Here is a 26,082-nt window from a genome sequence, read left to right on the forward strand (position 1 = left end):
GTTCGAGACCCCGAAGTTGCCAGCTTGAGCACAGGCTCATCTGGTTTGAGCAAGAGCTCACCAGCTTGAACCCAAGGTCGCTGTCTCCAGCAAGGGATTGCTCAGTCTGCTGGAGGCCCACGGTCAAGGCACATTTGAGAAAGCAGTCAATGAACAACTAAGGTGTTGCAACACGCAATGAAAGACTAATGATTGATGCTTCTCATCTCTCTTTGTTCCTGTCTGTCTGTCCCTGTCTATCCCTCTCTCTGACTCACTCTCTGTCTCTGTAAGAATAAATAAATAAATAAATAGATAAATAGCTACTGAGTTTCATCGTCATTATAATTACTGTTTCCTCCAGACTTTTCACACACCTGGCCCTCCCCACCAGCTGCTGCCTTGTCTTCCACGGGTACACCATCTCGATTCGCCATCGGTGAATGTTTTAACAACCAGGCTGGGCATTCGTTTCCTAGGGCTGCCCTAACCAATGGGGTGGTTTAAACAACAGAAGTTTATTCTCTCACCGTCTGGAGGTTAGTCTGAAACCAAGGTGTCTCACTAGAGTCGGTGCCCCTCTGAAGGCTGAAGGGAATATCCTTCCCTGCCTCCTCCGGTGTCCGGTGGCTCCTGGCGTTCCTTGGCTGTGGCTTCATGACTCCATCTCTGCCTCCGTGTTCACATGCCTTCTTCCCCAGTCTCTCTGTCTGCATGTTTTCCCTTTCCTCGTAACGGCAGCAATCACTGGTTCGAAGGCCAATCCCAAATCCAGGATGCTTCTATCTTGAAGTCCTTAATTAATTACATCTGCAAGACCCTATTTTCAAATATGGTCATATTCTAAAGTTTTGGAAAGATATAAATATTGGAGGGGGACACTCTTCTACCCACTACCCACAGCCACTTTGTGTCAGAGACTGTTTGTGCTTGAGACTTATCATCAACAAGGGGTTCCACATGGCCAGCCATGTGACAACCGATCAGTTCCAAAACTCCATATTGCCTCTGTCACCCATTCCTGACAGCATTTCACAGTTTGGGTTTTCTACGAAGCAGACCCTGCAGAATGATTATTAGGGGATGTTCTTGGTACCTGTGGAAGGGAGGGGAAGTCAAGATGCAACAGCCTCAATCAACCCCACAGGGAGCGTTGGAGCTAAAATCACTTCTCAGTGTTGTCCTGAGTTGGGCCAAAATGCCTGGGTGTTTATATACCTGCACCTGTCAATCTCTGGAGGTGGGTTACCCTGGGAAAGGCTTGACCTTGAATGAGGCGGCTCTTGCAGCCATGCTAATCCCTGGAAGGGCTGACAACGGAAGGTTGTCTGCTGACAGCACTCCCAGCAGTGGGCAAGAGCCCTACCCTCAATGAGATTGGAGTGATATGTCACCATGTCCACCACAATACCCCAGAGACCAGGATAATGGGGTGAAGATGGAATTACAGCTCAACGAGCACCCTAGGCGTACCAAATTTTGAATCTTGTGACATAAGATCCATTCTGGGCCCCACTAACTAACGAGGACAGCCTAATATACCTCAGTGAGGGGTAGCTCTGGAGCTCAGCCAGTTTAACAGGTAGCAGGAAAACCACTAGCCACTGTCACTATATGTCTTACATATTAATATTATCATTCTAGAGAAAAATAAACTAATATTCAGGAAAAGTTGCCCAAAGTCATCAAGCTATGAAAATGAATATGAATTTTGTTAATTTTTCATTTCTGTTTTTAAAAATTTATGAAATATTCTTGCATACATAAAGCTATGGAGAATAATTTAACACCCAAGTGCTCAACATCCAACTTTATGAAGTCTTAACATTTTGATGTATTTGCTTCAGATACTTTACTTAAAAAAACAACAAAATTACATTATTACTCTGACTCTATTTCTCTCCCTTCTTTTACAGAAAGAACTCCATAAATTTGGTGTTTATCATTCCCCTGACTTTTTTCTAGTCCTCCCCGTGAATGTATTCATAAATAGTATATAATATTATGTTACATGTTTTAGGCTTTATGAAAATGAATCATGCCAAAGTATCATTTGCAACTTGCTTTGTTCACTCAAAATTATGTGTTTGAGATTTATTATGAGATTTAGCCATGTTGATACAAGTAACTCTTTCATGTGTATTTCACAAATATACTGTATTTATTGATGGACATTTAACTTGTTTCCAATTTTCACTTTTATGGACAATGATGCAATGAGATCCTTACTTCTGTCTCTCTTGGTACACATGTGAATGAACTTACGGGTGTTTATTTAGAAATGGAATTGTTAGCTTCTAAGGAATAGACCTCAGGGCCTGGCCCAGGTTAGGGCAAGCCAAGCACCCAGAGCACAGCTTTTCAGGAGGCCCCTGAGAGCAGGGGCCAGCCAGCACTGGCTGGACCCTGGGACGGGCACCTCCATTAATGTTGGCCTTTGACACCTGGCTTGACCTATACCCTAGTTAACACTGAAGAGCAAACTTGTCAACTTTCATAAATGTCACCACTCCACACATTTGAGCCAATTTACATTTTCATCAGCAATATTTGAGAGTTCCAGTTATCTTACATTCTTGTTAAATTTGACGTCAGACTTTTTAACTTTTGCTCATCTGATGGCTATGATCCAGTGTGTTAGTTTTATCTACATTTCTCCTATTACTAGTAAATCTGAGTGCATAATCCTGTTTATTAACCATTCACATTCCCACTTTTGTGAATTGTCTTTCATAGTCTCTGTTTTTCTGTTTTACTGCTTATATTTTTCTTACTGGTTTATAAGTGTTCTTCTGTTTTGAATCCTAACACTTTTGTGTCATATAGGATGCAGATACTTTTTCCAGCCTGTGTTTTCCCTTCTATACTGTCTTTTGTTATACAGAAGTTTTACATTTTAATATACTCAAAATTATATATTATTACCTTTCTTGTTTGTATTTTTCTCTTTCCTAACTTGATGTCATAAAAAATATTTTCATAAATTTTATTCTAAAGTTCTAAAGTTTGGCTTTTTACATGCCTTCAACATACTGAAATATATTTTTGTGTATGATATAAAGTTTTCCACATGAATAACCAAGTTTCATAAGGTTTATAAGCAAAGATTTTGAAGACTATTCATAATTTTGACTTAGGAATTATATCATTAAGATTCATCCCAAAGAAAGGAACAAAGATACATGTGAAGATATAGCATGATGAGGATCCTATGATGATGGAAGAATTGAAGACAATTCAAATATTTAACAGTGGGATAACTGGTGAAATAAATTTAATTATAGTAATATAATACTATGTAGCTATAAAAAATAATACATTTGAAGAAAATTTAATGACATGGAAATAAGTTAGTGATAGAGTCTTAAGTGGAAAAGACTGGTTTAAGCTGTGTATATAGATCAATATTTCGGAAAAAATATAAACAGATTCAAGTTAAACTGAAAAGTTTTCTATTGACTATTAATGGTTGTTATCACTGAGTCATGAAATTATGGACAGATGATCTTATTTTGTTATATACATTTTCTGCATTTAATATGTTTTACTTTTTAATAACAAAAATTAAAATTATATCAGCCCGGTGTGTGGAAGTCCCAGGTTCAATTCCTGGTCAGGACACACAAGCCATCTGCTTATCCACCCTGCCCCTCCCCTTCTCTCTCTATCTCTCTCTTCCCCTCACACAGCCATGGCTTGATTGTTTCAAGCTGTTGGCCCTGGGTGCTGAGGATGGCTCCTTGGCCTTGCCTCAAGCACTAAAACAGGTCGGTTGCCAAGCAACAAAGCAGTGGCCCCAGATGGGCAGAGCATTGTCTAGTAGGGGGCTTACCAGGTGGATCCTGGTCAGGGTGCATTCAGGAGTCTATCTCTCTGCCTCCCTGCTTTTCGCTTAATAAAAAATTAAAATAATAAAAAAAATTAAGTTATTTTGAAATAATCATTTCAAAGATTGAGGTTAACAGAGCATTCGAGTTGAATTAATGAGGAATAAGTCCTCTTTGATACCTGGTACTATGGTCAGATGGATCAAAAGCCGAGAATCTTAACGATGGGACAGGACTGAAGGCAACCATCCTTCCCCACAGTCCCCTGTAATTATATGGCATATGTCCTGATTTGGGGTTCAGAAAATGTGATTACTGTAACCTTAAGTTACGAAGGCAAAGGCCTGCTCAAACGCCATGGGCCTTCAAGGCCATATTTTAAACACTTTTAATCCTGATTTATTTTTATACAAGGAGGAATGAAAATTATGGTTCAACAACTGGAATTTAGTAAGGCAAACCTAGGCATTCTGGCAGTTATGAAAGATGTTCTCTTAAGAAGAGGCAGGAAGCCCCTTATTGCATAAGGGTGTCATATATAATTTGAAGACAAGTGATGCTGAAATTGTATAATAAGTAGGAGGTCCAAAGTTTTCTCCCAGCCCAAATGAATCAAGTTTTCTCAAAAGCCGAATGCAACCTGACTTTCGGTCAGATCTTTCTGAGACGCTTTACTTCTCCTCATCCCCACCAAGGCACACATGTGAATGATTTGTACAAAAAAAGCATCATCCTGGAAAACTAGATACAGATAAAATTTTAACTTTTTATATTTTGAAAAGTTTTAAAATCATTAAAAAGTACAAAGATTAATTTAATAGATGCATTGTACCTATCAGTCTGTTGGTCAGTGTAAATAATAGACTGTCCAGAGGCGGGAGGCGGGGAGGTTCTGATTTGTAGTGTTTGTAGTATTTGCTGCTTTCTGTGGTATAAATACTTTCACTGTTGATTTCAAGCTATCGCAATGACATCACTGAATGGGGAGTTAAGAAGAGAGGTGCATTGTCTACTCTCCCCCAGGTGACACTGATTGTACCCAATAGCCATAATGGACAAATATCCACAATATTTGAATGACATTATTTCACAAAAATAAAATATTATGAATAATGCTGAAGTCTCCTTGTTCTCTCTACAGATCCATCTCCTTACCTTCCTTCCCCAGAGACAATTACTATCAAGAATCTGGTATGTATTTTTCCAGATTACATTTCTTTATTTATCCTACATTTATATTTATTAAAAACATAGTTATGCTTTGCATATTTTGAATTTTACCTATGCTGTCATATTATACATATTCCTCTACTTCCTTTTCTCTTTAATATTATTATTAAAATGTATTTATATAGATGCAGTTCATCTATTTTGTGCTCAATGATATAAAAATACTGCTATTTATCCATCCTCTTAATTTTCAAATTGTTTCCAATTTTTGCTAATACGAGTGATGTTATAACCACCCTATAGGTGTATCTCAGTCTGTAAAATTGCACCTAGAAGTGAAATGAAGGGGATGCTTATTTTCTACTTTAGTAATTTTGATAAATTGTTCCTCAGTGATTGTACCAATTTACTCTTCTGGCAGAAGTATGAGAGTTTCTCATTTCCCAGATTCTTGCCAATTTTTAGTATCATCAGATTTTAAAAAAATGATGTTAACCTTATGATATGAAATAGTATCTTGTTTTAACTTGCATTTCACAGATTTCTAGTCAGGTTGAACATTGTGTTAGTTAGAATAAAGGCTAAGCTACTATAATAAATAGGCCCCCAGGTACAGCACTTTAAGTAAGAAAGACGTTTCTCTCTTGCATAGCAACCTTATTCTGGGCAGTCTAGGCTGGTAAGTGGCTCTGCTTCACACAATTATTCAGGGGTGCTTCCATTTGTTAAACTGCCATCTCTTAAGCAGTTTAAGGTACAGAGGAGCTTAAGGGGCAAGAGATAGGCAAAGAGACACATAATAATTAAAATAAATAAATAAATGCAAACATGTCAGCTAGTGGTAAATAGCTTGGAAATATTTTTAAAAGAGTGATATGGCCTGACCAGGCAGTGGCGCAGTGGATGGAGCCTCAGCCTAGGACCCAGAGGACCCAGATTTGAAACCCCAAGGTTGCCGTCTGGAGCATGGGCTCATCTGGCTTGAGCATGGGTTCATCAGCTTGAGTGCAGGGTCACTGGCTTGGGTGTGGGATCATAGACATGACCCCATGGTTGCTGGCTTGAGCTCAACAGTTGCTGACTTGAGGCCCAAATCACTGGCTTAAGCCCACGGTCTCTGGCTTGCGGAAAAGGTCACTGGCTCATTTGGAGCCCCCCAGTCAGGGCACGTATGAGAACGCAATCAATGAACAACTAAGGTGCTGCAATGAAGAATTAATGCTTCTCATCTCTTTCCCTTCCCATCTGTCTGTCCCTATCTGTCTCTCTTTCTCTCTTGCTAAAAATAAAAATAAAAAAGAGTGATGTGTAAGAGATTAGAGATATTAGGGAAGGTCTTTCTGAAAAAGTGACATATAAGCTGAGATATAAATGGTAAGAAGCAGCCAATCATATAAAATTAGGTGGGAAAACACTTAGGACTTAGGGCTCAGCTAGTGGAAAGGACCAAAAGTAGGACCAAGTTTAACAGGTCTGAGGGGCAAGGAAGAAAGACCTGTGGGAGGTGAGGGGAGATGATGGAGGGGCACGCACAGAGGTGGGCTGGAGCCAGTTCACACAGCTCTGTCAGGCAGGGCCTGAGTCGCAAGCCCAGGGGTGTAGTCCATAATGGAGTCCACCTTGGGGAGTTTCTGGTGCCATGGTTCTCAGGATCAGGTAACTTCCAGGTCCAGAGAGTTTCTCTGGGTTAGCTCAAGGGCAAGTCTTTGAGGGTAAAGGGCAGACATTGGGGAGATAGGAGCTATTACAAAAATAGTATCCCTCCCTGGAGGAATGGACCAGTGGGTACTGCGTGAGTAGGTGATGACCCAACCCGATGGAAGTGCAACCCCAGAATGAGGAAGACAGACAGACAGACAGTCTCTAGGTGAAGACTGAGTGGGTACATTACTGAGGCTTTTAATTCATGTGAACATGACATAGGCATTAGTTCAGACCCTCAGATGCCACACCACAGACCCGGGGCATGAAACAAGCTCCACTTGCTAGTGTGTGGGAGCTTAAATGTCCCGAAGGTCTGGCTTCCATCCTCACCAGGGCTGAGCCTCAGGTTGATCGGTCATTTCAGCGGGAAGGTGGCAGTATAGAAACAGTCCTGGAGCAGACTGAGAGCGACAAGAAAGACGGACAGAACCTTGCTTGTGAAGGTTACAATCAAACTCAGTGTTCTGCACCTTTGAGTTTGGGTACCACGCAAGCCCAAACTTTTATATTTTTGAGATTATAAGTTAACCACCTGGTAAAGGAACAAAGGTGAAAGTTTGTTGTGAATAAGACTTCATTATGCACTCCATGAGTAGAGAGGCCCTGGAGTAGGTCAGGCACAAGTTGAAGCTTTATATGTCAAGAACATCTCAGGACAGCAGAAAGTGTCCTGCTTCAAAGGTGTCATTATGTCTAACTTCAAGGGCCTTCATTTTTGCAGCCAGGAAAACCTCCAGATAGCACCAAAGCTCATATTTTTCTTACTAGATAATCTTGTCTCCTGAATAAACATGTCCTCAAACTTTTTATTGTTGTAGTTTACAACAATAAATAAATCCACAATCATGAGGAATTGAAATGAGGCACATTTTGTTAAAAGCTACTATATAATATTAAGTTAAAATGTATATGTTGTTTGCTCAGTAGAAATTATATAAATATGATATATAATATACCTGACTATATACATCACATGAGGAAATTTCTATAAAAAAATTTACAACAAAACCGTTATTATTTTTACAAGAAGTGCTTGTTTTCTGATAACCTGTGTTCTAGGCACGTGCTGACCACATATTACATGATCTCACACTCCCTCTTTTAAGCCAGTGTTTCTAACTGAAAGTAATATACTTAAGAAATCCCAGGGTTTGGAAGGTCATCTGGTTTGGCTTCAGCAGCTTTTCCATTAATGTAATCTTCTTTACCTCATAGGACTTGGGTAATCACTTATTTGTACTTCCTTTTTTTTTTTCCTTGGGAGGATGAGGGCAGTAACAAATTAAAAGAAGTGCTTGGTTCATAAACATCGAGATAGACGGGACCCAGAGAGGCTGGAGGTAGCCTTCCGCCTTCAGACGGTCATGCCCAGGAGAGCAAGAGATAACTCAGTCACCTCCTCAGGGTCATCTAGCTAGAAAATGGTAGAACTGACACCACGGTCCAAGTCTCCTGCTAAGATCTTGTTTCCTATTCAGGCATCCTTCCCCTCCGCCGAGCTTCAGCGTGAGAGTGAGAGTCAATGAGTCTGAGGCATAGCACCTCTGTGTCATGGCTCCTCCTCGACGAGTTGCACTTTCAAAGTGTAGAAAGAAGAGGTGAAGGTGAAATAAAAAATGGTTCCTGGCCCTGGCCGGTTAGCTCAGTGGTAGAGCATCGGACTGGCGTGCAGGGGACCCGGGTTCGATTCTCGGCCAGGGCACATAGGAGAAGCGCCCATTTGCTTCTCCACCCCCCTCCCTTCCTCTCTGTCTCTCTCTTCCCCTCCTGCAGCCAAGGCTCCATTGGAGCAGAGATGGCTCGGGCGCTGGGGATGGCTCCTTGACCTCTGCCCCAGGCGCTAGAGTGGCTCTGGTCACGGCAGAGCGACGCCCCAGAGGGGCAGAGTGTCGCCCCTGGTGGGCGCGCCGGGTGGATCCCGGTTGGCGCATGCAGGAGTCTGTCTGACTGTCTCTCCCCGTTTCCAGCTTCTGAAAAATACAAAAAAAAAAAAAAAAATGGTTACTGCAGATGGCATATTGTGCTTCTAACTCCCTAATTTGGAAGACTTTAGGCAAAAAAGCTAAAACTGAAAAACGTTGCTCAGAATAAGCACCTCACCAAGGAACAGAATCATTGCCTTCTTATCCCAGTCCCACCTGTAATAACATTCGACCCAGATAATAAAACAGACAGACCTCCCTCCTGCTTCACCTCTTCTACTCAAGCGTGTCTGCTCTACCCCTCCCCTCTGCCTCAGGACAACTTTAGGACACGGTGCAGAGTTACAAAGGGAAGATGTTGAGGGGAACTTCTTCTTGCAGGGAAACTTCTGCAAGTTTCAAGTGGTCTGTATAATGCAGAAGTGTGTGTGTGTGTGTGTGTGTGTGTGTGTGTGTGTGTGTGTGTGTTTTGAAGAGGGAGCAGTTTTCCTGATGACTGTCCCAGAAGGCCAGTCTTTCCTAACCTACTAATGAGATTTCCTAAATGGCAGAGAAATAGCCTCTCCCTCTATGAAAAGAGCTAGCCCCCCATCAAAAAAAAAACGCTGGCAAGACAAAAGGTCTGAACAAATATAGACAAGACATTGATTTAACACAGATGCTGACACCCCAAGAAAAACGAGGAGAAAAGTGGAATGAATGTTATGGGAAAAGCAGCAGCATCTCTTGAAAGGAAAGAGACAGTAAGGGAATGAATGGAAAGATCATGAATTGGCAGCGAGGTATTTATCTTGTAACATTCATAACCATGTCCACCAGAGCATGCAAAGTGACTCTGGAAGCAATAAGGAAAACGTGGAGCTTTAGCAAAGGACCAGGTACCCAACCGGAACGTGTAGCCTGCTCACCCAAGCTGTGGCGCTGTCGTCTCCCTCGTAAGGAGGGGTAGAGGCTCAAACTGCACTGGCCCTGGAATGATTTATTTATGGATACATTCTATAACTATAATTGAGCATATAGATATAACTGAAATATTTAGTTACAATATTATTCATGCCCTGCTTGTAGAATTAAACTTAAATGACCATTTTGCATTTAAAGTGCCATTCAAAAGCTAGGTAGCGGGAGGTGGGAGGAGGGGATGGAGAACCCCAAGGATAAGCTGCATACTGCACAGTGAAAACCATCCTAGATGGGGGCTCCCTGTACCCATACCTACTTGCTGGAGAGGGGGGTGTGAGGGAGTTAATGTTTCCATATGGAATTTCCATCGGCATATTTGAGGGTGTGCTGGTGGACTGAGTCAGGGAGTGAGTCCAATCCCTGCTCCACCCAGGAGTGAAACGACAATAGAGCCTTTCAGGGCATAGGTGTGAGTCATGCTTGAGCACCAACCCATGCAGAGCAGCATCATGACATCACCTCTACAGTCTATGATTTGGCCCACAGAACCGCTGTAGAGGCGGTGATTGAATCTGAATCCAATTCAAGTCTATTAAGTTAACCTTTGCAAGGTCAACATCTGCTACTTGCTTTTTGGCCAACCAGCAATCTCGAAAATGAGTGTAGATGGCTTGGTTAATGAGGCTTCCATAATAGCAATCTGGGCCCTGATTAAATTTTGTGCAGCATGTGTTTGTGGACACTAGGGTTTCTGTCTTGCTGGGTTTCTCAGAGTTGTCAATTATATGTCAAAAATCATAACAGCAACTGCCATTTAAAATGTATCCCACAGATAATTTTTATTAAATATATATATGAACAACTCTGTGTATATATACATATATATACCTATATACACATATACCAATATGTACATTATAGATACTTAATGTTTATCATATTTTTTGCTCCATAAGATTCACCTGACCATAAGACACACCTAGGATATTAAGGAGGAAAATAAAGAAAATATTCTGAACCAAATGGTGTGTTAAAATTTTTAATAAAATACTGTATCTTTTACTCCTTAAGATGCACGGGCATTTTTCCCTCCACTTTTGGCGGGGTTGGGGGGGTGCATCTTATGTAGCGAAAAATGCGGTATGTATCTGTAATGTAAATAGTATAGGTATATATATAATATATATACACACAAAGTTGTTCACTGTAGCATTTTTTGTTGCAACAATAAACATCCAACACTGAATGCCCAACAGTAAGATATGTTTAATTAGATTTTGACCCATCTATGCAGTGAGATGTTATGAAACTGTTGACAAGAAAAAAAGTATATTGATATGTACTAGCACACATGCTATTTATTACATGCTATTATTTTTTTAAATGCTTAAGATATATTAAGTGAACAAAAAGTATGTGATAGAAAAAAACTATGCAGTATGGTCTTATTTACGTAGAAAAATCAGGTAGACATAAATATAAATACATAGCTACTAGCTGTGTTAGGCTGAGGAAGGGGACTGGTGGGCTGGGAAAGGCAAGGAGGTGTGAGGGAAAATTTGTTAAAATTAGTTTTCTTTTGGCCTGACCTGTGGTGGCGCAGTGGATAAAGCGTCGACCTGGAAATGCTGAGGTCGCCGGTTTGAAACCCTGGGCTTGCCTGGTCAAGGCACATATGGGAGTTGATGCTTCCAGCTCCTCCCCCCTGTCTCTCTCTCTCCTCTCTCTCTGTCTCTCTCTCTCTCTCTCCCCCTCTCTCTCTTCTCTAAAATGAATAAATAAAATAACAAACAAACAAAAACCCTGATGATTGATGCTTCTCATCTCTCTCCATTCCTGTCTGTCTGTCCCTATCTGTCGCTCTCTCTGACTCTCTCTGTCTCTGTAAAAAAATAAAAATAAAATTAAAGAAAAAAAAATTAGTTTTCTTTTTCTTAATGTATCTTTTAAATATGCCATAAACATTTAAATAAAGACACACCCACCCACGCCCCTACACACACACACACACACACACACACACACACACAAGAAAGATACACTAAATAGATCTAATATTCAGAAGCCAAACTATCATTACTAAGTTATTGGCTGAAAATATACTTTAAAAATTATTCCAAGTTTCCATAAATAAGGAGTCAAGTGCCCCCAAAGTAATCTCATTGTTGATGGTTTTATGCTGCCTTTTCTTCTCTTTAGCTCCATTTTCAAGGCATTGGACATTTTCTTTCTAAATATTTCCTTTCTCAATATTGCAGACAATTATTGATCTAACAAAAAGAAGCCATTACAGACTTTGTGTGCCAGATATTACTCATGCTCAATAAATTGCATGCTTAAGGGACTACGAAAAAAAGCACGTCAACAAAAATAGAGTTTAATTCACATTGATTGAAACAATATGTGCCCAACAGCTCTTTTTGTTGGAGAGAAAAAATAGTGACTTCTATCAAGAAACCTAACAACGGACTAGAGATTATGATTCCCATAGGTTTCAATTATTCTATGAACTTTTTTTCAGTTATTTTATATCAGACATTATGCTGAGGGTAAAAGCAGGACAGTAGAGTGAAAGGAACAGACAAGTTAAAATAATAATTACAATGCAATGCAATAAGTGCTAAAATAGAAGCCAAGAACAAAGTATATTTAAGCAAGTTAAGACAGCATATAAACCTGAAAGAATGAGGTATTGAGGGAAAGACAAGAACGCTGCTATTCCTGGGTGTGAAGGAAACACATCTCAGACTGTCTCTCCCCGCTCACCACATGCAGTTGGCTGTCTAGCAGGCATCTCAAAGTAAAGACACCCCAAACTGAGCTTCTTAATCACACACACACACACACACACACACACACACACACACACACACACACACACAGCCTTATCAATTCCTCCGTCTTCTTCCTCTTCTTAGTTCATGGCAATCCCAATCTGGCTCAAGCCAAATGCGAAAGAGTCACTACTGAATACTTTCTATAGCCCATATCCAGAGTGTCAGCAAATCTTTTTGGCTCCACTGAAAAGTATCCGAAACCTGATCATGTTTTTCTAGCTCTACAGCCTCTGCCCTGGTCCAAGCCAACATTATCTCTCACAGGTTTGCCTCACTTCAGCCTATTCTCAGCATAGCAGACAGTGATATGTTTATACAGTGAAATAAATCACATAATTTTCTAGTCCCAAACCCCCCAGCGACCCTCACTTCAATCTGCATAAAAGCTAAAGCACTCACTGTGCCTGACCAAGGCCCTCAATGATCTGACCGCCCCCCCCCCACCATCCTGCCTACCTGCCCTCTACCCCCCCTTCTGGCCCACTCTTCGTCCAAAGGATACTAGCTCTTCCTCCAGCCTCCCACAGATGGACTTGTTCTGCCCTTTCCAGTTTTTATCCAATGATCCTTCTCAGCGTGTCTTCCTAATCCCCACCTAAAATTGCAATATCTCTCCTCTTAGACCTTACCCTCTTCTTTCTAACTTGTGTCATACTACATGTAAGGATCACGTACACTCTGTATTCCACATATGTAGGTGACTACGTGCCATCTACAGCCCGTCCCCAAAATACAAGCTCCAGAGGGTAGAGATTTTTATCTGTTGTGTTCACTACTGTATTCCCAGAACCCAGAATAACACTCAGACTATTACAGATGTTCAATAAATATTTATGAAATTTACAAATGAATGAGTGAAGTCTAGATGGGGTATAAAATGATCAAAGTTGAGATTAAAGGAATATGCAAAGGCCCAGCTCTGGAAGGTGCCATGGTAAGACTAAGAATTCTGATCCTCATCAGACAATAAAAGACCACAGGAACAGAAGAGGTGTTTATATCATTTGTGTGTGTGTGTATATATGTATATAATGTATAAATATATAATATATAAATATATATACAATATAAAAATACAAGGAGGTAGGGAAAAGTTTAAAAATCATTGCGATGATATTTGACAATAATGATGGATTAAATGATGTCGATTCTAGGACATTTAAAAGTAGAATTTATGAAATATAGTAGCTAAATTAATGTGCACAGTGAAGAAGTATTACCCAAATATAACTCTGAGGTTCTAGTCTGGGGGTTTGGACATGTATTTAAAGACCATTAAATATTGGTAGAATGTATGGCCTGCAAGGAAGTTGGTAAAATTCAAGAGCGGTGTTTTCCAGGAGTAAATGCAAACCGGCTAACTTCTGGGCTTTGTCATCAGTCTCAGGCTCTGAGTCCATTTTTGTGTGAGTGATTTCCTGCAGCAGATGGTGACCATACTAAACTGTGGCCTGTCTTTCTGTTCCTCGAGTTCACATCCCCTAATATGAATCTGAATCTAGGGCTGGAAATATGGGGAGATTTAAAATAAGCAATTCACACTGAGATCGAAGACACTTGAAATGTATTAGATAACACTGCAAACTTTTATGATAGAGTGCTTCAAGGTTGCAAAGGAATTTAATGACCATAAAAGCAATTCATATCCTGCTAAATAGAAGAGAAGAGGAGAAATAAGTAATAGATAAGTGGATGCTGACAAAATGCTTGCTACCATCGCATAACATGTAAGAGTGGGCATCACACTATTTAGGCTGGGGTTTTGTTGTTGTTGATGTTTTACAAAGGCGTCTTAGGACATGCTTTGAACACAGATATGCTTTATTTGCATATTAAATATGTGAGCATATTCTTAGCTTCTGCAAAGAAACACTCTCTCTGTTGTTGTTTTTTTCTGTGTGGTATGGATCCTCTCAGTCTAGCTTTCATTTTCTAACTTCTGATAAAGACACGAATCTAAGAAATGCTTCACTTCCCTCTTCACTCTATTACAAGAAAAATTTCAGTGTAATAAAAACAAGGGGTGGGCCCAATGGACAAGCCCAGCCGTCACCTGGTCTCCATGGCAGGGTGGTCATCCTGATAGCTGTGTTCCCAGGACTATCAGTCCAGGACAGACAAGAGAAGCCAGAAACCCAGTTTTTCATATAAAGTTGCCCTCTTAAAAAGGTTAGCTAGCGAGTAAAAAATGTTCAAGCACTGCATGGGCCCACAGTATATACCAGAATGAGACTGTTCTGCTGGCTCCGGCAGGAGTTGTACAGTCTCTCTCTGGACTGCGTAGGAACCCGGTGAGATGGGAATGTTATCATTTCCCTTCCCTGAGATGGCAGTGGTGTGAGAGAGGATGAGAGGCTTACCCAGATTACATGAGCCCAAGCCTTCTCAAGTCTAAGCCTCTTAATCCAAGCCTCGTGCCCTTTCCTCAATTCCATGATGTAATTGAAAATGTTCAGAAGATGGAGACAAACTGGCAGATTCTGCTTACTTTCATTTTCCTTCAAATTACACAAATGATTTGAGATCAAAGTAAATATACAAAAATTAATTGCATATATGTAATTTCATTGACCTCGCCTTTTAGGTTAACAGAGGAAAAAAAAGAGAGTAATCAGGAAAAACGCAGCAAGTTTACTCTCCTTCAAAATCTTAGATAACTTGAGTCTAACCTTAGCTGGATGACATATATTTGTTTCTTCCTTTAATATGTAGATGTTACGTCTCAAAAAATAAGCACAAGAAAAATAAGATACCTAACTAAATACCTATAATTTGTCAAGACTGCGGCTGAGAGACTGGCTTACATTGTATTTACAGAACATTTAAGACTTCATTGTTGTATGTTAATTATACTTAATAAAATAAGGCTTTATATATGATCCTGTTTGATTCTCATAACAATTTATGACATACAGGGAAGGTATTACTACCCACTCATGGGAGATGAGGAAATCGTGGCTTAGAGACATAAAAGATCTATTTGCTCAAGGTCATGAGTAGAGACCAAGGAACTAGCATCAAGGGCCAGATTTTCATACAAAGTCTGCCACTACATAGGTCTGTGATGTAAGCAGGACACATTTCATAACAAGGCATTAATCATCCTTTTTAATGAAATAATGGATGTTAAGTATATTGTCTCTAAGTCCCTTTCAGCTCTGACATTCCAGGGTGTAATCAGCAGTTGCCAGGCCTCTGATTCCTAGTCCAGCATGCCTTCTGCCACCCTACCCTGTCTTCTGTGCTCTAACCCAACAGGCTCTTTCTCTACTCGGAGATTTGTGACGTCTCTGACTGAACAGAGGGGCTACCCTCAGCCTGAGTAGCTCTTGGGCCAGGACAGTCAGATAAGGGCTTCTCCACTAGCTGCTACAAGTCAGAAGAGATCTAAGTAATTAAGATCCAGGGGAATAAGGCAGCAAGCAACTAAGGACACTGAGCTAACAATAGTTAAAACAAGACAGCTCTGGAAACCAAGAGATCCAAGCTAGGGATGGAGGTCTTTGGAATCGCTAGCTACAAGCTGGCCAGAGATCAAGAAAGAAGAGGGCCATGCTAAGGAAGGAGACAGCCATGTGCCAGCATTCAAGAAAGAAAGATGGCCAGATGGGTGCCAGGTGGTGAGCTCACCCAGGGTGCTAGCAGGTAGTGGCCAGGCTGAGTCAGATGCTGGATCTGGACAAGAATGGCTTCTTCCTGTCAGATCTTTTATTCTTTTTAATTTTTTAGTATGTAGGGTATAAACTAAAGTGATCCTGGCAAACTTGAGAGCTGAAACTTTCTGGATAAAGATATAGGTCCAGGATCAGTGGAATTGTGGAGGGGAGGGAAGTGGAATTCTTTGATTTTATTGATACCTGAGTTCGTACGATTTGCTCCTGCTTCTTACATCCAGGTACAACGTATCACACTCACTATTACAGCCCTCATGCAGAGGCGTGCTCTCCACTCTGAGCAAACATCGATGAGGATCTGGCACATTGAAGATGAGTGAGATAAGCCTACTGCCTCTCTATCAAGATCAGTCTTCCATTAGTTCACCTAAAGTGAACAAGTGTGGAGAAACGAATTGAAAATTTGCCACTTTGGGTTCATGAAGAAAGATTAATTAGATGTAATTGTTTAAGAAGGCTGCTCCTTGCCTGACCAGGCGGTGGCACAGTGGATAGAGCGTCGGACTGGGATGTGGAGGACCCAGGTTCGAGACCCCAAGGTCGCCAGCTTGAGCGTGGGCTCATCTGGTTTGAGCAAGGTTCACCAGCTTGGACCCAAGGTCGCTGGCTTGAGCAAGGGGTTATTCGGTCTGCTGTAGCCCTACGGTCAAGGCACATATGAGAAAGCAATCAATGAATAACTAAGGTGTCCCAACAAAAAACTGGTGATTGATGCTACTCATCTCTCTCCGTTCCTGTCTATCTGTCCCTATCTATACCTCTCTCTGACTCTCTCTCTCTCTGTCTCTGAAAAAAAAAAAAAAAAAAAAAAAAAAAGAAGGCTGCTCCTTTGGGGAAAGGGATAAAATCCCAAATCTGTTGGATACTGTAGGGGGCGCTGTGGTCCACCCTACCCTTTTGGAATGAAAACTATTTTTTTTAATTGCTGGAAGTGCTTGTGGTCTGGCAGCTCTCACCCAAGTCCCTTTCCTGTATTGCAAGCCACTGAAGGGAACAACTTTGACCAAGCTCACAACCCCTGTCCAGGGGCAGCCCATATCCAATGATTGGTTGATGTAGGAATATAAAAGTACAGCCCCCTTCTCCAGTGTGAGACAACACTAGCTCCAGAGTTCCCCACAAGATTGATGAGACTTTAGCTCTGACTGCATGTGACTTCCTTGATCTGGTCCTGCTTCATTCTTTCCCTCTTGGTAGTGCTTCAGAGAGAAATCCCAGGATATGTCCTGCATGTCAATCACCATCTAATTGTTGGCTTCCAACCTGTGGCGGACACACTCCAATGTGTGAAATATTGTGCTATTCGTAGTATAACAACTACATAAACAACATACATTTAAGTTTAATCTACATCATTAATGCTTTTACTACTTGTTTTCTTAAGCCTAGGCAATCAACAAAACAATAAATCAAACACTGATTATAAGTGTTTGCCAATTTCCTTGGCTGATTAAATTCTACCAACAGGGTGTCATTAATTTGAGGTTGTGAAGTGATGTATAAATAGCACACCATTCTTCAAAGAGAGCTTTTGCCATTTAGAAACAATAGATGTAAGTGACCTCAAGAGCATAGATGATGTTAAACTGGAGTAAATAATCAGAAGGTGATAAAATTTTGAGTTTTCTCTGTATTTTCAATATCATTTACTTAATTATAAGTTTATATAATTTAATTTTTAATAATGGCTATGTTAAACAACTGGTTTCGAAATTTCTGAAATATTAGCAATTGATTCTCATATACAACACAAGCTGGCCCAGTGAACCACAGACAAGATTGCATAAAAAAAGGAACCTTTCCTACCCGGCTAATGAAGGTGTAAATTTAATACAGCCACTAAATTTAGTTTTCACTTATAGAGAAAATTTTACACATAAAGCACAAGAAAACATGGACAAGAATGTTAACTGCAACATTGTCTGCAATAATAAAAAAGTAGGATGATGAGCTAAATGTTCATTGATAAGGCAATGCACAAATAAATTGGTTATATTCATATAATAGAATATTATATAATAGTGACAATTTAAAATGGAAGCTATAGATAACAACATGAATACATCCCAAAAATTATCCTACATGAAAAAAAGCAAATTGCAGAATGGTGTGCATATTATTACAAATGTATGTAAAGAAAAAACTATAGTAACCAAATCCTAAGCTTTGTTAAAGCTGAGTACTGAGCAATGGGTGTTGGTTATATTATTTTCTTTACTTTACTATAAATTTAATATATTTTAAATAAAATTTTTTTGCCTAGTTCACATTTATCTTATTTCTCTCTAATTTTCTGAGTGTAAATAGTTAAAAGGTTTGTTGTTCCTCTAAAGCAGGGGTAGTCAACCTTTTTATACCTACCGCCCACTTTTGTATCTCTGTTAGTAGTAAAATTTTCTAATCGCCCACTGGTTCCACAGTAATGGTGATTTATAAAGTAGGGAAGTAACTTTACTTTATAAAATTTATAAAGCAGAGTTACAGCAAGTTAAAGCATATAATAATAATTACTTACCAAGTACTTTATGTCGGATTTTTGCTAAGTTTGGCAGAATAAATCTTTATAAAACAACTTACTATAGTTAAATCTATCTTTTTATTTATACTTTGGTTGCTCTGCTACCGCCCACCATGAAAGCTGGAACGCCCACTAGTAGGCAGTAGGGACCAGGTTGTCTCCCACTGCTCTAGAGATATCTGTTTTTGTCTCTGGTTTTTTTTTCCTGAATAAAAACAACCATATAATCTTTGCCTAGATTCATTAGAGGTTGATATTTTGCTATATATTTTATTTCTCTCCCTACATATATATTTTTTACTTTTTATCATTATTTAATTTTTTCTTTTTATTGAATTTATTGGGGTAACATTGGTTAACAAATGTATACAGGTTTCAGCTACACAATTCTACAGTACATCATCTGTACACAGTATTCTGTGTTCACCACCCCAAGTCAAGCCTCTGTCCATCACCATTTATCCCCCCTACACCCTTCTCTGCCTCCCCACACACCCCCTCCCCTGGCGATCACCACACTGTTGTCTGTGTCCATGAGTTTTCTCTCTCTCTTTTTTTTCTTTCTTTGCTTAATCCCTCCACCCCTCACCTAGGGGTTAAGTAAGAGGTAGGTGGATAGATAGATGATAGATAGATAGATAGATAGACAGACAGACAGATAGATAGATAGGATAAATACATGTATATTAGTTATATATTATAAATTAAATCTGAGATAGTTATAAAACATGAGAATACACAAACACATTCCATTAGCCATGTAATACTGATGGCTGAGGGCAGGCAGGTTCGCGTTGAATTCAGGCAGACGGTAGAGGAACTGCAGAGCCGGAAAGTGTTGGGCTACTCCCGTTTATTGGAGGCTCGCAGAGACAGGCGAGCAAACAAAGGAAAACCACTTTTCTCAGTGGAGGGCAAGGGATCAGGGAACCCTCCCCTCACAGTGGCAGCTGAGGGCCTCAGGGAGCTGCACCTCGTAGTGGCGGGACAGTGATCTGTGAGAATCGCCCCGGGGGGAAAGCACCCATAGCTGTTCCCTCCTGGCTTTCTGCTGCATGCTCATGCACTAATCTTGCAAAGTGCTTGCAGCCAGGAAACCAGCGAGCAAGCCTAACACAGCTGTTTCCCCCACAAGCTGTTAGAATAGTAACATCGTGGAAAACTCTATTGTATACTTGTGAGAGAATGAGGGCAAAAAAGGCAAATAATGTCTTACAACTATTGTGAAGACAGTTTTAACTTCACTGATTCTCTGATCTTCAAGAGACAGAACTTTGAAAATTGCTCTTCAAGACCTTAGTTTCTACATCTACATAATATGGTATTAGACTAGATAATCTTTACTGTTCTTTTTACTGATTGTCTATGATCTCTGACTTCCATTTTTTCTGTCCCTTATATAGTTCACAAAACACTCTCCCACATTTGTGGACTCCTTTTCTTTCCGAATCCTGTGAGACAGTAGAATAAGTCATGTTTTGTGTAGGGCACCTGGAAAGATTGTGAGTGAAGAACTGATGTTTCCAGACCAGCCGTAAAGGCACTCATAACCTCATCAGGTGCCACAGAGGCTGATGTGGTGGGAGGCTCCCTATTGTATCAGAGATATGGGATTCTCACTTTTGCTTCACCAGAACCCCTTCACTTTTTGTTCATTTTATTTAGTGGGGTTCCACATAGATTTTTCTTTTTCTTTTTTTGTATTCTTCTGAAGTGAGAAACAGGGAGGCAGAGAGACAGACTCCCTCATGTGCCCGACCAGGATCCACCCAGCAAGCCCATAGGGGGTGATGCTCTGCTCATCTGGGGTGTTGCTTCGTTGCAACCAGAGCTATTCTAGTGCCTGAGGTGGAGGCCATGGAGTCATCCTCAGAGCTCGGGCCAACTATGCTCCAATGGAGCCTTGGCTGCTGGAGGGGAAGAGAGAAACAGAGAGGAAGGAGAGGGGGAGGGGTGGAGAAGCAGATGGGCGCTTCTCCTGTGTGTCCTGGCCGGAAATCAAGCCTTGGACTTTCACACACCAGGCTGACATTCTACCACTGAGCCAACCAGCCAGGGCCAGATTTAATTTTTTAAAAAGGTTGTCCAAACATAAGCAACTGAATATATATATATATATATAATATATAAATTGAACCTCATCAAAATTAAAACCTCTTATGGATCGAAAGAACAGGAACAAATATTTGCAAATCATATATCTAATAAGAGTCTAGTCTCCAAGATAAAGAACTCTTCAACTCAATGATAAAAAGAAAAATAATCCAATTTTTAAAATAGACATAGGACCCTGGCCAGCTGGCTCAGTAGATAGATGTCAGCCTGGCGTACGTATGTCCTGGGTTCCTTTCCTGGTCAGGGCATGCAGGACAAGTGACCATCTGCCTCTCCTTCTCTCCCTCTTCCCCTTCTCTCTTTCTTCCCTTCCCACAGCCAGTGGCTCAATTGGTCTGAGCATCAGCCTCAGGTGCTGAGGATAGCTCTGTTGATTTGAGCACAGGCCCCGGATGTGGGTTGCCAGGTGAATTTCAGTTCTGGCACATGTGGGAGTCTGTCTCACTACCTCCCCTCCTCTCACCTAAAAAAAAAAGAAAGAAAAAGAGAGATTTCTCCCCCAAAAAGGATAAACAAATGGCTGAGAGCACATAAAAAGATGCTCAACATAATCAGTCATTCAGGAATGCAAATCAGAATGACAGTGAGGTACCACTTCACACCCGTTAGAGTGGCTGTAATTAAAAAGAGAGGTAATGACAAGTGTTGAGGCTGTGGAGAAAGTAGAAACCGTATGTATTTCTGCTGGTATTATAAAACACTGCTGCTGTGGAAAACAGTTTTGCATTTGTCCAAGGTATGTACTTCTAGGTATTTACCGAAGAGAACTAAAAACATATGTTCACACAAAAACTTGTATGCACATGTTTATAGCACAATATTTCAGAATAATCCATAGTGGAAGCAAACCAAATGTTTGTCAACTGATTAGTGGATAAACAATATATGGAATAGCCACACAATGGGATATCATTCAGTCATGCAAAAACAAACAACCCCAACAAACATGGATGAAGAAAAGAGACAGAAAAAACTACATATTGTGTGACTCCATTTATACAAGATGTCCAGAATAGGTATATCGATAGAGAGAAAGGAGATTAGTGCCTGCTGGGAGACGGGGTGGTGGGGGAATGGTGCGTGACTGCTAACTGGTACACAAGTTCTTTTTGGAGTGACAAAATGTTCTGAAATTATATAGTGGTCACAGTTGCACAATATTGTGAATATACTGAAAATCACTGGATATACTAAAACATCAGTTAAAAATGGTTAATTTTATGTTATATGAATTATATCCCAGATAAACATTACAAAAGAAAGAAGAAAGGAAGGAAGGAAAAAGAAGGGAGAGAGGGAGGGAGGGAGGGAAAGAAGGGAAGGGAGGGAAGGAGGGAGGGAGGGAGGGAGGAAGGAAGGAAGGGAGGGAGGGAGGGAGGGAGGGAGGGAGGAAGGAAGGAAGGAAGGAAGGAAGGAAGGAAGGAAGGAAGGAAGGAAGGAAGGAAGGGGAAAACAAAATAGTGTTCTCCAGAAATTATTATTTGGAACTTTAGAGACAACTTGTGGTCTAGAAAATTAACAAGTTGGTAAAGGAGACTGCTGTACATTTGCACTGAAGAGAAATGTGTGGAGAATTCATGCTGCCAGGCTGAGGGAGCCTCAGATAAGCAGAGGCTGGCTGAGTTCTCAGGTCACTGCATTCCCAGGGCAACTGCTGTGCTGCTCAAAGTTTGAAAATGCAGTTGTTCAGGCTGGGTGGACACAGTGCTGGTGGGGCACATGAATACTCACAAGCGAGTGTAGATAGGTCTGCTTACCAATGAATGCCCTCCGCCTGAGTGAGGACAGAACTTTCATATGTTCTTATAAAACTCAGATCAAAGTAAAACTGTTAGAAAGAAGGAAATAAGAACAAAACCTAAAACACCACCATAATCATAAATGCACACGGGTCTCGTACCTCATGGGAAAATCATCTGTTTATGCAGGGAATGCCGTTTCTCTGGTCATTTGTGGAGCTTGGGATAGATAAGTGACCCACTCAAAGCACACTCATTTAAATTCATTGCCAAAGGAAGAACACAAAGGTTCAAGAACTAAGTTTAATGGCAAATGAGAAAAAAAAATTTTTTTTAAATATGAGCCAATTAAAAGTTCACTGCCCAGAAACACATCTGATGGTGTGAGGTGGTATAAATCTTGCGAGGAAATGGCATGATGACCTTTTTTCTTGAAGCCACTCCCCGATTTACAGCTGAGGAAGAACCAGGAGAGAGGAGAAGCAGTGAGAGTCTCTGCCTGCAGGTGGCAGTGTCAGAGGAAAGCCAGACCGGGCTGTCGTGAGACAGAGGGACTTGCAGAAAAGAAATACAAGGGTGGTTCTCAACATGCTGAGCAAAGGGATATGGCTGCTAAAGTGAAAGTCTTTGGGACCTGGAGTTGTAGAGGGGCCGTGATCTGTAGATGACCGTGTCAAGATTTCTTTATTTCTTTTCCTTCCTTCCTTCCTTCCTTCCTTCCTTCCTTCCTTCCTTCCTTCCTTCCTTCCTTCCGGGTTATAGTTCCATGTTTTAAATACTACAAAATTTAAAAGACAAAAGCATAAAAATAGTTATGAATTCATATTTGTATATATTAACATATATATTATAATATATAAGGGTTTAATTTGGGGGGATTTTCCAGTCATGACTAAAATGACCCCAAGCAGGCAGGAGGGAAGAGGAGGTTCCAAATAACTTGGCATGTAGGAATTCTGTATAGTGCACAAGGTTTGAAAGGTACATTGTGTCTTGTGTGTTAGGTAGGCTGACTATACTAGAGTTCTGAATTTGTATTAGAGCAATAGTACTCAAGCAGCAAAATAGTCATTTAACAGATATTGACTATAATCACTGCTTGTTCTAAGCTATATATAGAGTTACATGGTTAACTCACTCCCTGGGAGTGAGATATGGAAATTTTTTTAAGACAAGGAAAGTACACATCCCTTTGATTAGTTTTCTCATGTTCCATCATTGTGGAAAATGAAATTTAGGTCCAAAGGGCAGTAAGCAATAACAAATATGCAGCATCCATCTGGAGTGGTGTATGAATAGTCACTAAGGAAATGTTTCCAAGAAAGAAACCATAAATACTTTCACCAAAGCCAGATAATTAGAAGTGTTGTTAAAGAAACAGTGTAGAATTTTTTTTAAACTTCCTAATTAAGGTAAATCAAATCTAACTATATTTCAGTTGTCAATTTCTACCTAAAGCTTGAAATCTTTTATGAAAATAAATGAAAAGTATCATTCTTAACAGGAAATTGGAGAAAATTCAAGCTCTCTCAGTAGAGTATGTGGCATAGTTCCTTAAAATAATTTATAATCTTAATAAGAATACAACATCATCACACATTACTCTCCTCTCATAACTCATGAGATTCTTTTCCTTTGTAGTTGTACCAAAAAGATCTTCCATACCCTTTTCCTGTTTCAGTAAGTTTAGAGAAGGTAAATTGAATTAGTGTAATTCCATGTAGGCTTGCCAGCCAAGACTGACCCGTGTCATAAAGACCCAGTGTGCACATTTTCACCGTGTATCATTAACGTATCTGGCAACCACTAACTCAGGGGTCTCAAACTCGCAGCCCGTGGGCCACATGCGGCCCGCCGAACAATTTTGTGCAGCCCGCAGACTAATCCACGAAGTTCAAAATATTTTGGATATATTAAGTAAGCCTAGGGGCCTACTTGTATTTTTCATTTCTCTAGCATCCTAGCTAGATATTAGCTTAGTTAACAGCAGTTGTGATGAGAACTACAGTTTCTGGTCGTTTTGTGACACTGAGTAAACTGCATGTACGATTGTGCTTGTTGTACTGATTTTTTTTTTTTTTGTTTTCAACTGCAGTGAGAAAAGTGTTGCATAACAGTTGCCTTTTGTAGACCTAGTGGGGCCTGCCCAATGGCTGTGATCTTGCTCTGCGGCCCACATGCTGAGTTGAGTTTGAGACCCCTGCACTAACTCATCCACTAAATTACCTTAGAGTTAGGGGAGGATGGTGGCAATGAGGAACTAGAGTGTAAGGGGGAAAAGTAACTCTTACATAACTGGCTGAGTTGGGAGAAAACGTGAGTAGGTGGAGAGCTGTTGCTCCCTTGCCTTCTGAGCTGTGTTGGACCATAAGTAGACTCGTTACCTGAAATCCGTGAGGTTAGATGGGTTTCCCAATCCACAGTGTTGTGGACTTCGTGAAGGTAAATTATTTCAGGTATGTTGCCTATGATGTGACACCCCCAGATGGCCTGGGTAGCAGCTCCTAACCAAACACATCAGCAGGCCTGGAGCTTACTGTATGGACATCAGGCCAAGTGGGATCAAGGCTGAAAATAGCCTCCCGTCAGTTCGGGTCAGGTTTTGCCTTCAAATCAATTATGAAAAATAGTTTTTTCAGAGATTTTCCAAAAGAAGTTGTGGAAATAAGACTGAATCTTTAATTAAAGTTGAGACTACATCTTCTTCTTCCCACAGTAAGTTGTTTCTTGGGTTGTCAGTGGAAAATCACTCTCCTTTGCCCTCTGTCTCTCCTTGACCCTTCACAACAGAGCTTGAGCAAGAGACAGAGGCGCCACGCACCCCAGGGGTGACCTTGGCTCTGACACGTCAGTGTGTCTTGTTAACTTCAAACTCATAGATCCTTGTTAGTGGCACTCCCAAGAGGAGGATTTCATAATTGCTGGATTTGGTGAATCCTGGCAAGTCTGTGAGCTTCCAAGTAACTACCTGGAGGAACCTTTACTCTACCATTCCCCGTTACCTAAATTTTGTGTGTCACTTGTCCAAGCGGTCCAAGATAATCAGATGGTGAAAAAAGCGTTTTCATTTCCTAGTGAATTTAAATACATGAGGTGTCCCTGTCTGTTCTCCTACTATCTGCACCGTTTCCCACCCACTGAACCCTTTTTCCCACCAGAGCAATGGGATTAAAAGTGAGTAACTTCTGAAAAGCCTTATGTTGGGTGTTCACAAGCATAGCAAATGCAGTCAGTGTGAAACAAGGCCATCTTTTTGGCTGTAAGCCAAGTTTGAGCTGGCAGAGCTGGCAGTGTGGGAACTGGAAGTGCCATTTGCCTGGTGGGCAGACCTATTCAATGAAGAAAAGCAATGAAGGAAGGGCCTTAGCTGGGAGGACTCAGGGCTCTGTCAGGAAGGACCCACTGTGTCTGTCCTGGGTTCAATTCCCAGTCAGGACACACAGGAGAGGTGACCATCTGCTTCTCCACCCCTTCCCCTCCCCATTCCTTTTCTCTCTTTCTCTCTTGCCCTCTTGTAGCCATGGCTTAATCAGTTGAGCAAGTTGCCCCAGGTGCTAAGGATGGCTCCATGGCATCGCCTCAGGCACTAAAATAGCTTGGTTGCCAAGCAACAGAGCAATGACCCCAATGGGCAGAGCATCCCCAATAGGAGCTTGCTGAGTGGATCCCGGTTGGGGGCACACATGAGAGTCTG

General features: G+C 40.8%; 1 protein-coding gene across 3 annotated transcripts in view; it reads left to right on the plus strand.

Annotated features, from left to right (window-relative positions):
• Nucleotides 1-26,082, plus strand: part of PSD3 (pleckstrin and Sec7 domain containing 3) — a 619,599-nt gene that overhangs the window by 65,800 nt on the left and 527,717 nt on the right. For 2 of the 3 annotated variants that reach the window (XM_066234423.1, XM_066234424.1), the window contains exon 3: nucleotides 4,948-4,997. The gene's annotated coding sequence lies outside the window, so the exon portion shown is untranslated. Of the gene's footprint in view, nucleotides 1-408; nucleotides 519-4,947; nucleotides 4,998-26,082 lie in introns of those variants that run through there. The other variant, XM_066234425.1, reaches the window with a different exon arrangement.

The sequence above is a fragment of the Saccopteryx bilineata genome, chromosome 6 (assembly GCF_036850765.1).
Source record: "Saccopteryx bilineata isolate mSacBil1 chromosome 6, mSacBil1_pri_phased_curated, whole genome shotgun sequence".
Lineage (NCBI taxonomy): Eukaryota > Metazoa > Chordata > Mammalia > Chiroptera > Emballonuridae > Saccopteryx > Saccopteryx bilineata.